This window comes from Psammomys obesus, unplaced genomic scaffold, assembly GCF_907164565.1.
Source record: "Psammomys obesus unplaced genomic scaffold, mPsaObe1.curated_primary_1811, whole genome shotgun sequence".
Taxonomy (NCBI): domain Eukaryota; kingdom Metazoa; phylum Chordata; class Mammalia; order Rodentia; family Muridae; genus Psammomys; species Psammomys obesus.
In genome coordinates this window covers 35,516,926-35,532,995 of record NW_026585895.1, presented here as the reverse complement: position 1 = coordinate 35,532,995, position 16,070 = coordinate 35,516,926, and the positions used below count along the sequence as shown (strand labels likewise).

Genomic DNA, 16,070 nt, shown 5'->3' with positions numbered 1-16,070 from the left:
AAACTCTTCAGTGATCCATTTCTAAAATGTTGAAGTTTGTGTAATGTCTACAAAGTGTATCTATTTGAACTTGTCCCATTCATGTTAAAAACCATAATACTTAGAAATGCTGAGTGAGCGAGCTGCCTAAGAAGATAGTGTCAGTTGAAAAATTAAAATGATGGTTAATTTTCTAAAGGTTAGTGTAGAGCCACGTCTACTACGAATCAGTTTTATAATATTACTTTATACTGAGTAGTTTTAAAATATTTATAACTAAATCTCAAAAAAAAAATTGAAACTGGCAAAACTTTCTACGTGTGTAAAAGCTGAAGGGAATCAGCCATAAAGATGAGCCAACTAACAAAAATGATACGGTACATAATTAATAGGAAAAAAAATCCACACTACACACAGGACACACCCTACTACAATGCGCAAATGGTAGTGAGTGCTCTGACTAAATAACTGTATCATCTTTTCCCTAGACCAGCCATGGCTGCTACTTCCTGTGCTGTGCAGAGTTGGCAGTTGCTTTTAAAAGTCAGAAGTGTGATAATAAGAAAACATGAAGGGGCAGTCGCCCTTTCGTCTGCGCATTCACCTGCTGCCAGTGTCTCTGCCTTTGCAAGAAGCCAAGCCCAGGGGGTCCGCCGCCCCGAGAGGCTACAGAAGGAGCTGATGACCCTCGTGACATCTGGTGACAAAGGGATTTCTGCCTTCCCTGAATCAGACAACCTGTTCAAATGGGTAGGAACCATCCATGGAGCCTCCGGCACAGTATATGAAGACCTGAGGTATAAATTCTCCCTAGAGTTCCCCAGTGGCTACCCTTACAACGCACCCACGGTGAAGTTCCTCACGCCCTGCTACCACCCCAACGTGGACACCCAGGGCAACTTCTGCCTACACATCCCCAAGGATTAATGGCCTGCACTATATGACGTCAGAACCATCTCGCTCTCTATCCCCAGCCTGCCGGGAGAACCCAACACCGAGATTCCTTTGAACACACATACTGCTGGCTCTGAGAAACAAAACAATAAAGACAACAACAACAACAACAAAAAACACAGCATTTAAGAACTACCTGCAAGAAACCTATTCAAAGCAAGCTGTCCAGCTTCTCTCTCGGGTCGTCTTTGTTCTCAGATGGTCTGTCCTTTTCTTGATTTCTAAGGTGGGGTATTATTATTTTTTTTTAACTAAGTCTGCTTGAACCCTTAATGTATATTAAATAAATACATGTTAATTTTTTTGTATAAAAACGGTATAAAGTTTAATATTATTGAAAGTGTGTACCTCCTCTGAATACCTTCATAAGAGAGATGCAATTGTAGTTTTCAAGTGGCTCAAAGAGATAAGTACAATGATCAGATATTTTCTCACACCATACAGTAGACATGGAACTGTGTGAAGATCTTTTCCTCTTATGTACTTTTTCATATGGTTACTTCCAGAGTTGAAATGATAATCTAGTACATTTCAAGTGTGTCTTTACACTTTTACCTAATAACAAAACCGCAAGTTTTTCCTACTGATGAGCCACCATAAATATTTAATATATACACTCATTGCATAACGTTTAACTTGGGTTGAACACATTTATCACTACTGAAACGTATTTTTTCCTTGTGATTAAAAATTTAATGTATCTCTTCTCACATTATGAAAAGTGCATCATATACGGGTTGCCTGTAGTTTGCAGTAGAACCTCAGGGCTTCTTGATCATGAACACACTGATGACCCTTTCTCTACCTTTCTCGTCTCTACTCTCCCAGCCACTTATATGAGTCTTCCGAGCCTATGGCACCTATCATTCTATCCCCTACTCATATGGGGTCAAATTATGCATGTGAATGAAGTCACATAATATTTATCTTTATTTCCTGCCTAATTTCACACAAAACGAAGATGTCTAGGTATGCCCTTGTCATAAAGGATATGATCTCATTCTTTTATGTCCCATTATGTATGTATGACATATTTTCCATATCTATTTACAGAATGAAGACTTGTGTTGTTTGTATATTTTTAGTTTATTATAAAATATTCTCTAGTGAGCATGAATATAGAGATGTTTCTTTGAAATATTTAAATTATATTTACATATGCTTAAACATATGCTTAATGAGGGAAATTCCAGATAATATGAGTCATGTTTTTATTTATTTGAGAAACTTCTACAATGATTGTACATAGTAGATTTTTTAATTTACAGAATTATTCAAATGTATACAAGAATTCTCTGCTCTTTGAAATCATTTACTTTGGTTTTTGTTGGACAGTAGCTATTATCAACTGGTTGTGGTGAACATTTCATTGTTTTGATTTGCATCTCCTTCATAATAATGACATGGCAATCATATTGTGTTTTTTCAGAAATTTAGTATTTAAATGTAATTAAATTTAAATGTATTGCATATTTTTAATGGGGGCTATTTGCCTTTTGGCTGTTGAATTTTGGGAGTTTCTTTTATGTTCCAAATATCAGCAACTTATCAGATGCATAGATTGCAAATGTTTTCTCTTATTTATTTTGTTTCCTCTGCTGTACAGAGCTTTTTAAGTTTAACGTAACTCTTTTTGTTAGATTTCCTCTTTTTTCCCTCTATTTTGGGAGTTCAACTGAAAAATTCATTGCACATTCTCATGTCCTAAATAATTTCTCTATGTTATTTTTTAGTAGATTCCCACTCTCAAGGACTACATCGAAGTTTTTAATTCATTTTGATTTGGTAAATCCATTTGATTTCTGTAACTGGGGACAGATAGGAATCTAGCTTCATTATTTTGCATGTAGATAACTTATTTCCCCAACATCATTTACTGAAAACATTCCTTCATGTTATTACCACTTTCTGAAAAGAAAAGAAAAAACAAAAACACAGGGTGTGTAAGAGTTTACTTGTCAGATTGTTATTTCATATTGCTTTTTATGTCTCTTTTTTCTGCTGTACTATGCTGTCTTGATTCTCACAGTTTGGCACATGTTAATTTCAAATAATATAATTTTTTTTTCTTTTCTTTCTTCTGAATTAGGTTTTTATATGGGGTATTGTGGATCCATTTTAATTCTAGAGTTATCCTAAATCTGAGAAAAGGAATTCTATCAAATACTCAAAAATAGTTTGTGTAACTTGGATCATATAACAATATTGATCTTTGCCATCATGAATATAGCATGTTCTTTTTAGTGTTTGGTTCCTTCTGTTTTTTTCATAAATGATTCACATTTTTAATGAATATATCTGTTTCATTTATTTCCATTTATTTATTCTTAGACTTTAAAGTTATGACCATTTGGTTCCTATTTTAAAGAAAAAATCAATTTTGGTATACTGCTAAACTTTTTATTTTGGTATTGTAACCTGAATTTTCATTTTTTTCTGAATTAATTTATTATTTCTTTTCTCACAGTTTTAGGTAAGAAGAGTTTTGGAGGCTTTCTTTATGTAAGATCATGTCATCTGCAAACAACCCTAATTCAGATATCCTGTATCTCTTTCTCTTACTTGTTATCTATGTCCATGACTCCCTATACTACATTGAGTAAAAATGGTGAAAAGACTCAATCTTGTCTTGTTCTAGGTCTTAAATAGTCTTCAGCCTTCCCCTAGTTAGCATAATGTTATATGTCTGGATGTGCATGGCCTGAATAACAGTGGGATACATTTCTTGAATGTTTAACCTGTTCAGAACTTTTGTCATATGGGTATGCTAAATTCTATTCACTGTCTTTCCATGTCAAATGAGGAAATCATATAATTTCTGTCCTGGAGAAATGTTCATGTGTTAATGTGAACAAATAAATACGTGTTTGATAGTTGTCAGGTGAAGTACTCTATAGATGGTTGTTATATCCACTCATAACAGATACAATGAGGTTTCCTCACCGATTTCCTTTCTGGATGATATGTCCATTGCTGAGAGTATGATGTTAATATCTACACTTATTACTGTATTTAATTAAGTATTCTTTCACTTTAGAACTATTAATATATATATATTGTAACCTATGCAATATATATTGCAATATATTTACTACGCAATGTTTAATATATACATATTTAGAAGTATGGTTTTTCTCATAAACACACTAAATCTGTTAGAAGAAAAAGTGGGGAAAAGCCTTGACCTCATTGTCACAAATGACAACTTCCTGAACAGAACACCAATAGCACAGGCTCTAAGATCAACAATGAATAAATGGGACCTCATGAAACTGAAAAGCTTCTGTAAAGCAAAGGGTACTGTCATCAGAACAAAACAACAGCCTACAGACTGGGAAAGGATCTTCACCAATCCTGTATCTGACAAAGGGCTAATATCCAGAATATATACAGAACTCAAGAAGTTAAAAAAGCAACAAATCAAGTAATCCAATTAAATAATGGAATATAGAGCTAAACAGAGAATTCTCTGTAGAAGAATATCGAATGGCAGAGAAACACTTAATGTTCAACATCCTTAGACATCTGGGAAATGGAAATCAGTGACCCCGAGATTCCACCTTACACCTATCAGAATGGCTGAGATCAAATACTCAAGGGACGATACATCCTGGAGAGGCTGTGGAAAAAGGCGAACCCTCCTCCATTGCTGGTAGAAATGTAAACTTGTAAAACTGATTTCTATAATCATCATAAAATTGCCTTTTCTTTTTTAGCTGCTTTGACTAGTGTCTCTCAATTATTATTTTTGTTTACTTTAGTTACTGGTCATAGTTACTCTCTTTTTTTAATTAAATTTTAATTATTTTATATGAATTACAGTTTATTTACTTTGTATCAAAGCTGTAGCCCCCTCCCTCCCTTCCAAACCCACCCTCCCTCCCTCATCTCCTTCCTGCCCCTCTCTAAGTCCACTAATGGGGAAGGACCTCCTCCCCTTCCTTCTGATCCTAGCTTATCAGGTCTCTTCAGGACTGGCTACAATGTCCTCCTCTGTGGCCTAGCAAGGATGCTCCCCACTGGGGAAGAGGGGAGGAGTGTCAAAGAGCCCGCCATTGAGTGCACGTCGGAGACAGTCCCTGTTCCCCTAACTAGGGAACCCAGTTGGATACTGAGCAGCAATGGGCTACATCTGGGCTGGGTTCTAGGTTATAGCCATTCATGGTCATAGTTACTTTCAAGTTGCTGTGAAAACACAAACAGAAAAACAAAGAAAATTTCTGAGAAAATCAAGTTAAGATTAAAGAGTTTAGTCTCATGGTTCTGGAGGGATATGATCCACTCTGGTAAGGAACACTTCATGCAGGCAGGGAAAGCATGGTGACAAGCAGAGGAGAGTGGCTGTGAAATAGAGGTCTGAGCCTAGCCACCCAGACTAAACTTTCTAAAGGTTTTCAGCCATCTGAAACAATAGAACCATCCCAGAACTAAGTGTTCAAATACGTGAGCCTACGGGAGACATTCCACTGTCAAACCGCATCCCTGCTCTTGCATTCATTTGTATCCTCCTTTGGTTTAGAAAATTTCCTAAGATAATGTTTTTGGAAAAGCTTTCTAATGCTTTAGCATTCTCAAAATTTCATGAATCTCCAAAACCCCAATTTTTAAAAAATTGTGTCCCCAGCTTTCCAGTTCAGCTTCAAACTCTGTTTTTCATTTGTGTTCTTCAGCTACGTTTCAGCTTGTTTGGGAGTTGGTTAGTTCTGTTTCGTCTTGCCTGTCACTGATGATCCTATCTCACTCTATCCCGTCGCTGAATGCCATCCGTGGCTCAGATTTCTGTTTGGTTTTTAACTGCTGTCACTTCATTGTCTAACTTTTGTTTTTAGATTATTCAGTGTTCACCTCTGTTGTCTTCAACTCATCAGGTTTCCAGTTATACTTGTATAAAAGGTCTCCTATGCTGATTGCTGATTGGCCATTCCTGAAACATAGTTTTGAGTACTACATGTGATCATAGTTTCTTAACACTTTCTGCGTTATGACATACAGGATGAGGTATTTGTTTCAGTCTTCCTAATTTGGCTTTTCTGTTGCTAACTTTCCATGAATTCTCGCCAGTTTTTTGGGAATTTGCTGAGTCTCTAGTCATCTTCACTGTTTCGGCACTAGATGGCACCCAGATCCAGATATATCAGGATTCTGGTATGACTATATTATCCCCGTTTCAGTATTAGAGGGCAGTCTAAGCCAAGTTTATTTCAAATCATTTGTTAATGTGTTGCGGAGAATAAACAGAAGACTACAAAGAGACAAAGAGTAGTCTATCTCTAGTTGCTCTCTGATACTTGTTTATGCCCCAATGTCCATATTACTGTTAGTTATCAGTATAATGCCAGACTGTATGGTTCTTATTTGCTCTGGTAAGAAAGACAACAAAGAAAAATCAACCCCAAGGTTTTGTCTTATACCAAAACTGTTTGAACCCATATCCTCTCAAGACCAGTATAATACTGGGATATGACTAATGATACACTTTTGCCAGTTGCTGAGGTAAAATCATAAGCCAGTACTCCAGGAATCAACCACAAGTGAGACTAGCTCAAACCAAATTCCAGAAGGCAGGCCTTTCTTATAATGTTCTAGAACTGGAACTTTTCCAGAAACTATGCCTACTGCCAAGACAGAGAGGGGATGACTTAAATCTATACAGTATTGTGGTTCACAAGCCCACCATTGTCCCAGGGCAAACTCTTCTCCCCACGACAATATTCTAGCCAAAAAGTAAATAAATAAAAATAAAAAAATAAAAGAGGTCTTATACTATGCAATACAACACAAGATTGTGTGTTGGTGAAGGCAGTTATTTGGCTAGCTTAATGGTAAGTTGGTCATGCTGTCTCTAATAATCAAAGGGACCCACAAGACTGAAGTTTGCACCAACCGTCATCCTACAGATAATAATGATGGAGGCCATAAGCCAAACATCAGTCTGTTTCACTGGGGTACAAGACACAGCACATTGTCATGGAGGTTCTGGAGCTCTGTAAACAATAGTTCCGTGATAATTATGTTACACAGTGGCAAGGCATGAGAGATGAAGAGTTATCTTCCCTGCCGTCTAAGTCTGAGAAAAGATAAATGAAATGATATGACCTATTATAGTTCTGGAGGCTAATTCTGTAGGTATTGGCTTGGTACTAGAGTTTAATTGATTTCAATAGTACCAGGTTTCACTGGAGTTTGATATTGGTATAGTTGGCCTCTTTCCTCAGATAGAAGGGTATCCAGAGACCTGGAGGCTCAGAAAGCACCAAACTCATAGGAGAGAAGGTATCCAAATGGAAGAGTATCTTGAGATACTAGAGCCCAGGAACCACACATCTCTAGGCCTGACAGTGTCCCAAAGGTAGAGCATGCTGAGACACAGGAACTCAGTAACTCTACAGCTCTGAGGTGGAACAGTGTCTCAGTAGAAGCCAAAACAGCAGAGGCATTACAGCTTTCAGGGAAGAGTATCCCCAACTGAGCTGAGGAGCCTCAACCCAGCTACACTTCTTTGCTTCTTCCCTTCTCTTTATTGCTTCTTGGCTTCTTCTGATAAGAGTCACAACAGGCAGAAAATCTGATAAAAGAAATTAATTGGGAAGGTTCAGGGTGTGGAGAGACAACTCCAGAGTTAGCTGCCCTGTGGCTAGGAGAGAACAGCAGGGAATGGAGCAGACATATCCTTTACATCCGCTTTCTTAGGGGGTGGAGCTTTCTAAGTCAGAGATTTCCAGGGTGAGGGTTGGTTGGTTTTCAAGTCCTGAGCTTGAAGGAGCTCAGGCATTGGTGGAGTTTCCTGCTCAGGCATTGATCACATTTTGTTCAGACTTTTTACTTAAATTAGCATAATCTAGGAATGGTCCTATTGAGGAATCCGGAGATCAACTTTTTGACAGTTTACAGAGACTAGAAATACTGTTATGACAGGAAAATCTGTGGGAAGGGAATGGATCCTGGTGCACCTCAGACAGGGCCCTGGCCACTTTCCTGCCTCCAGAGTTTACAAAGTTTACGAAGTATGCAAAGTCTAGAAAGAGAGTCCACTCCAACAGGGAAGGCTTTCACCGCCCCTGAATTAGCATGAATAGCCAGCAGGTTTCAGGTGTGAGAACTGGATGATTTTTCTCTTGGATGAAAAACTCTTGCTGTCTCCACTAATTTTTTTTTTTTTCTATTTTGTATGTGTGTAGAAGGTGACATATATGTCTAAAATTTAGGATGCTTTGAGGTTTGGGGAAGATCATGGCAACAGTCTCCTTTCTGACTTCTTCAGTGTGTCTTTTCACTAGTCATATTAAGAGTGGGTACTGTGGTCTTTCACCTTATTTGCTTAGTTCTATGGGTGATAATTTGACACAGTACTAGTTAAAAATGATATGTCTGTGACAGGAGTTCATCAGAACATTTTGCGTAGCTGCCATTTTGCGTTAGTCCTCCCAGAACAGTGGAAAAATATTCAGCTTGCTCATATTGTGAAATTTGCACCATTTTAAAAGTGCATAAGATTATTTCTTTTTGCCATTTTACTCTAGAATATTAGTTTTATATATTTTATAACTTAAAGAATATTTCAGTGAATAGCTCCTGCCGTATTTACAAATTATTTTCTATATTATGTATGTGTGGAGGTAGAATTATTTGGTAAAAATTAATGAAAATATAACTCAATATAAAACATCAAATTATGTAAAAACTACTCATATGTGATATTCAAACAAACTGCAGATATCAAAACTTCACAGTAATGACACAAAGTAGTAAATATGTATTTTGTTAATGTAATATGAGGAAAAAGTATGATTGCTTCAATAATATCTGAGGTTTATACGAAGTGAGAAATGTTATTTTATTTTGACTTGTGATTTGACCATGAACACTGAAATATACGGTGATGTGTATTTTCCTGAATATCCTTATAGTAAAGATTTTGTATGTGCTATCTAATACAATCCTTAAGAAGCCCCAGAAAATTTCAGTTTAAAGGAAAACATTTGGAAATAGGAGTCCTTCAATTAGACAGTGTAAAATGAAACCTGTCTCACATGTTGCTTTTCTGGTCATTCTGCTCACTCACATTTGTCTACTGTTGTTAAGAGTTTAGATAGTAGAATGGGAGATGTAAATGGACAGAGGCAAATTGAACAAGAATACCTAATTCTCTTTGGAGCTCCACTGTCTCTAAAGGGAGTTCCATTGTTACTGTCATATCTGGCTCATTTGTTAGCTTTTAAATTTTTTAAATGTTTTACAAACAGTAAGCATAAAAAATCATTGTTTAAAAAAAATCATGCCACCTAATCTTTAAAGAACCAAAGATATAAAATTCTCTTTAGCTTTATAAGTCATCCTAAAATATTCTGTAATAATCTATGAGAAAGAAACTCTGAATTGGTTAAGATTAGTTCAATTAAAAATTTTCAAGTACAAAACCTGAGGCTTAGCAAATAAATGACTGGCTCCAAGTTATAACAGTAAAAGCAGAGCTATGGATTTTTATTAGCCTTTACTTTCTTGTTGCATGATAATAAATGTCACTATATTTTGGTAAAATTACTGACACTCTTCTTGTGAATATTAATTATTATTAACCATGATGGTAAGTGACTTACCCACTCGTGAATTATCATAATGTACAACTCACCAAAAGTGATAGTACCTATTTCTATAGAAATCTAAATATAATGAAAAGTACATGAATACAATTTTTTAACACAGAAATAGTTTGCTTTAATAAAAATGTCAGTGTCGCTGTTTTACACTGTCTTCTAACTTAACCACTAAATTCTCACTGTTCTGAGGTCATACCTGCACATTGAATTTTTAAACAAAAAGCAGAATTTGAGAGCAAAATACAAGTTTTCAAGTAGGATACCATTAACCTTATTCCTATTTGTACTGTGTGTCACATGGCCCATTAAAAGATTTTATTGTTTTGCACACAAAGATTGTTTGAGGCACCCAACATTATTCTTTAATTATTCATGAAATACAATTATTTATTCATCGGTTCCTGAGTCATTTTGCATAGCGTAAGTACCTAGACTATTTTGTTTCTTGTGTGAAGATGTTTTACAACATTAGACTTAGGTGAGGAGTAGGTACTGAAGCACTGCTTCAATCAAGTAATCTAATGTGGACGCTTAGAGTCAGAATATATTTTTAGACACTATATAAGAAAACTAAGATATTGGTGACAGTCAGAAACAATGCCAGCCTTGTTGTACTGCTGGGCAATTGTTGCAAAACCTATGTGTCAGTGCATATTGAGAACATAGCACGTAAATCTAAAGGACATGACCCACAAGAAAATAAAAATATGCACTAACTTTAGACAGTGAGAATGTTCAAAAGCCTTAGCAATAGAATACAGCTAAATGCCCCCAAATACTGCTTTATGAACCTGTTGAAATGACAAAATATAACCTCTGGGAGAAATCTAAAAGGATGTTTTTGATGGCATATATACTGTGTGATTTGTGGGAATCAAATATTATCATTTGAGCTGTCTCAGATTTGGCTATATCTGAGCAAGGGGTATTGGTCCTCTCTGTGCATGGTCTCTGACTGATACATCATTCTCTGTAGAACCCTCTGGGGCCAGCATTTTTTTTTTTTGCCTTGTTGGTCTCTCTGTGGGTCTCCTGTATCCTCCAGGTCCTTCTATATCACCCTTCTCCAGAAGGCACCCTGCTCTGCTCTCTGTCCAAAGTTTGGCTGTGAGTAGTGCATCTGTTTCTATCCCCTGCTAGGTAGAGTCTTCATGTGGGTGGCGAAAGAAAATTAGGTAGTAAGGTACTCAGAAACGTGTTCTGAGTCAGATCAACTGAAAGAATGAGTTAAAATAAATACATAAAACTAATTATACAATATTTAGATGAAACAGCCAACTAATGTGTTTTCGAAATTGATTCCCATTAACAAGGAATGGAATGGATCTATGAATCATGTGCAACAGGCATCAATGAAGAATATATTGGCTCTAACAAGGTATTTCATTATACAAAATATAAGAAACTAAAGTTAATAATTCTATATACATATCAGGACAGAGAGACATGCAGTGATTGAGCAGTTTGGGTTTTTCATAGTTTTATAGAAATAATGTTGAGTAAAGTACATTACAGTGAAGGGGAGACAAGATGTGTGTAAAACTGCTTAAAAGTACTAAAATTATAGGGGACACAAAAGTAACTAAGTGATAATATAGTAGATTTATTTTCTTTTTCATAAAGTTTTATTTGGTTATTAATTATACTACAAATAAATATGTCTATGTAGGTCCCCATAAGCAAAATTGCTAAACAGTTTAGAGCTCAAGTAACACATCTGATGGTTATTTTCCAATAGTTGAAGGTACAGCACTAGTACAATGTGAAAGATTGTTGGAATTTATTATAATTCAGCTGCACAGTAAATTCATTAAATGACTTCAGAGGAACTAACTACCCTATCCGTGTGTCTTTCTTGTCGTATTTAAATTGCTTGGGCAAATTTTGTAATTTTTGTCCACTCGCCTCATCTTCTCAGAGAGCTGGGACAACAAGTATCACCAAACCCAGCTCATAGGTCATGTTTTATTCCTGAGAAAGCTCTCATTAAATCCCCTCTTTCTTCTCTAAACCTAGGTTTTCTTCTTTTCTTTTTTTTCTTCATCGAATCTTGAATCAGCTTTGCCAGTTTTGTTAAATCTGTTTGGACAATCAACTTAGTTTTTGGTTTCATTGATTTTTCTCTGTGGCTTAATTGTTATTTGATTTATCTTTGTTCTGATTTTACTGTTCTCTTTTGTCTATTGTAATCTATTTATTTGAGTTTCCCCTCTCGTTTTCAATTGTGTATTGTCTTACGTTTCCATTTGTACTATTCTCACTGTATTCTCTAAAATTGATTTGTTGTCTTTCATTTTCATTTGTGATTGTTCCTTGATTTGTTGATTGTTATTATTTAATAGTATGTTTCTTAATTTCTATGTGTGTGCAGATCTTCCATATTTCTTAGTGCTGTAAGCCGTATCTTCTAGGACAGCTGAAGTTGTAAGTCATACTTTGCAAACAAAGAGTCTAGGGAAGTTCAGAGGCAGGGTCATGTGAAACAATATCTACAAAATATGTTCAGAATATCAGATTGTTCTGTTCTTCATATGAAGGTTGTATATTGCTGAATATATAAGAATCTCTAGAGCACCACTACTGTGGAGAGTGTGATGTCAACTAGAAGTCATGTACTAGAAGCCTTTTACTCAAAGAAATAATGCCATATAAATGTGAATAAGGGGGGATAGATCATGTAGATTTATTACTATATATATAGCTAACTTATTATAATAAATAATGGAAAAATTGTTAATAAACACAGAAAAGTATCTGGATCAAGTAGTAGGAATTTCATAGAAGTTACAGGCTGAACATTTTTCACTGGTGTTATACTTTGGGTCTCAAATGTCTATTAAAACCTTCTGCTTTGTAGACTTTGTCTCTATTGAAGTAGTGTTCCTCAGAATCTTGGCCTTTAAGAAGTCTGTAGATCATGAGAGCTCTGACTGTCAACCTATTAACCCATGGACTGATAAATAAGTTAATGAGCTATTGAAATGTGGTGGACACCATAATGGTGGAATCTCTTTCTGTGAAATATGTTAAGAGGCTGTACTCTTGAAGCTGCATCTTTCCAATGGTGTGTCTTCCAAGCTGCATGAATGCTTTTTAGTTTCTACTGTTAGCTGAATAGTTTGTCCTACGATATTCTGTGTTTATATGTATGTGTATATATATAATGTGTGTCTCTCTCTCTAGAGAAAGAGAGAAAGAAAGAGAATTAAGTAACCATGAACACTCTGAAGCTGTGAGACAAAACAGACCTTCTTTACTTTTAGATATTTGTGTTAGCTGTTTTCTTCACTGTGTTAGAAAGCCAAATATCAATGTACCATAGTTTCTTTATCCATTCTTTGGTTGAGGGACATCTAAGTTATTTCTAGTTTCTGGCTATTATGAATAAAGGTGCTATAAACATGATTGAGCAAGTGTCCTTGTTATACAATGGAGCATCTTTCAGGTTTATGCCCAGGAGAAATATAACTGGGTCTTGAGGTATGGCTATTAACAGTTTTCTGAGAAAGTGCCAGATTGATTTCCAAAGTGGTTGCATAAGTTTGCACTTCAACCAGAAATGGAGGATTGTTCCCCTTTCTCCACACCTTCGCCAGCATGTGTTGTCACTTGAATTTTTGATCTTAGCCATTCTGACAGGTGTAAGAAGGACTCTCAGAATCATTTTCATTTGCACTGACCTGATGACTAAGGATGTCGAGCATTTCTTTAAGCGCTTGTCCACCATTTCAGAGTCCTCTGCTGAGAATTCAGTTTATCTCTGTATCCCATTTTTTTTCTTTGATTATTTGGTTTGCTGGTGTTTAATTTACCACTCAGCCATTAAAAATAAGGAAATCATGAAGTTTTCAGTCAAATAGCTAGAACTAGAAAAGATTATCCTGAGTGAGGTAACATAGACCCAGACACACACACATGGAATATACTCACTTATAAGCAGATTTTAGTCATATTGTACAGGAGAGACATACTATAATGCACAGACCCCAAAAAGAGAAGCCACCCTAGGCTTCATGGTGGCCCATTAATTATAAAGTGGGGGATATCCCCGACTATGTTGCCTGCTCTTTGATGACTTCCCCCTGATGGGATTTCCCTACAAGGCCACAAGGGAGGAACAAGAAATCAGTTCTCATGTGACTAGATGAGCCGGGGTGAATTTCTAGGGGTGCTCCTCTATTCCAAAGAAGAGACAAGAAGGGATGCAGGGGTGGGGTGGAACTTAAGGAGTAGAGGGAGAGACCTATGACTGAGATGTAAATTGAATTAATTAATAAAAAAAGAGAAAAAAGAAAGCTAAATGTCACAGAAATTTTGTTCTGAGATATGAGACCATTGTTATTATTTTATCTGATCATGTACTTCAAGAGACTTTGGAACGTATTAATGAAAAAGGTTAAGAAAGGCATCCAGAAAACACTGCTGAACCAAACTGTGTAGTAGACTCAATGTTTCTTCAAGCGGATCCTCAGAGAGTAATATTTGAAGCAATGAGAGGAACTCAAACCCAAGAACATGGAATCTCTGCTGATGGAAGCCAACATTGTAAACAGAGGCACCTAAGAGAGTCATCATACCAGCTTCAACCACCAAGATCATGGAAGTGGGATACTCAAGATGGTTAGAACTCACATCATGAGGACAGATTAATAACCACATATTTTAATGTAGCTCACCTAGCTACATTGGATCCTTCTTTTCTGAGCATGTTTATCAGATGGGGATGCTTGTCTCGTGCCTTTTAAGTCAGTAATCTGTTAGTTGTGTTTTGATTTACACAAAAGCTCATGGGCAAACACTTGCCTTAAGCCTCAGAGGAAACTTTGCCACCATTCCAGAACTATGAAACATTTAGTAGAACGAGTGCATTTTAAATTAGAAGTTAAACATGAGCCTTTTGGTGCCAGGGCCTGATATAAAGTGATCCCAGGCTGAAAGTAAAAGCAGCCTCATATATTTTTTGTTCACAATTCTTAATGCAGTGTTGGAAGGTAGGCGTTGGGAGGTAGTAGAATCATTAAAACACTAACACTTTGTTTGTTTGTTTTTGTTTTTCAATAAATGAATTTTCTGTGTAGCCCTGGCTGTCCTGGAACTAGTTCTGTACACCAGACTGGCTTCAAACACACAGGCCTGTCTCTGCCTCAAGAGAGCCGGGATTAAAGGTGTGTGCCACTACCAGACCAAAAATCTCTGACTTCTCAAACAGATTGATCCACTTATGGATTCTTTATGGGAATTCTTTATGGGAACGATTATAAAATATCAAAAATCTCCTCTCATTCTGTCTCTCTGTCTCTCTCTCTGAAAATCTCTGTGTCCATAAATCAAAATAAATTTCCTTCTTTCAAAAATCTTGTAAATAATAGAAGAAAGGTAACAAATAGAAGCTGTGACGTCAGGAGATAATAATGTTTGTAGTCTGAAGAAACAGTTGTGAACAAAAATTCATACTCAAAATATGTAAGTCATGAGCAAAAAATGAAATTGGGTTTATTTTTTCTTCTACTTATTTTCTTGATTTTAATTTTGAACACTATGACTATACTAAAATTACCATAACAACTTCAAAATAAATATAAGCCCAGGATCATGTATGTAAAATGTTGATATACAGTAAAGATACTTACAATGTATAGTTATTTTGTTCACTCGCAACACTACGCAGTTTGTCCTTTGAGAGTTCTGTGTGTGAGTATGCATTTTCCTCCATCCATTTAGAACTACTAAAATTATTTTTTAAAATTAAGTTAGTATATATAAATGGACCACATTTTATTTATTTGGTTTTAATATTTATTAGTCAATCCATTGGCTTATCTCCATTCCATTGAGTCCTAGCCTTTCCTTGATAATGCTGATTTAAGAAGTGCATTAAGAAAATTACATTGTTTTCTTCAAATAAAAATTACATACTTAAGCTTTTACAGGACAATTATTTACAACATGGATTCATACCTTCTCTTAAGTTCAAATGGTACACACAATGCCTGACTTGAATCTCATTTTTTAAAATAAAATATAACATCTGGTCAAGCTTTATATTAGATTTCAAACCAATCTGACCTAGTCCATTGTAGGAAAAAAAAATGTGATTCTTAAGGGGAAACGTCTTTCCTTTAATTATCAACCACTTATATTGGGAAAACCATTATGAAAAATTCAACCTATTTCTAAAGTTCACCACAAAGGTCCAGTTGTATCAGGAAGAAAACATTAGTAGCTTGAAGCTTGATTTACTTAGTGTTCACTGTGGTGGTAATAGGTGCAGAGAGTTAAGGCATTTGTTATACTTTCAACAAAATAACTGAGGTGCTGGCTTTTTGACCCTATTTGGGCACCATGGATGGAAAAGTAAAGAAAAATGATTTTGAATTAGATCCATAACGTGTGAATGTGTTTTTCTCTTTTCTCTCTTTGGTTAGTGACCCGCAGGCATCAAAAAGCATTCGGTATCTCAGCATCTTCTTTGCACAGCATGAAAGTTGTTCTTTAACAGCTTCCCCCTCCATTCCTTCCCCCTCCCTTGTATGTGTGTGT

General features: G+C 36.0%; 1 pseudogene; it reads left to right on the top strand.

The window, feature by feature from the left end:
• Window positions 1-660: 660 nt before the first annotated feature.
• On the top strand, window positions 661-4,662 carry LOC129671098 (ubiquitin-conjugating enzyme E2 C-like; annotated as a pseudogene).
• The last annotated feature ends 11,408 nt before the right edge of the window (window positions 4,663-16,070 follow it).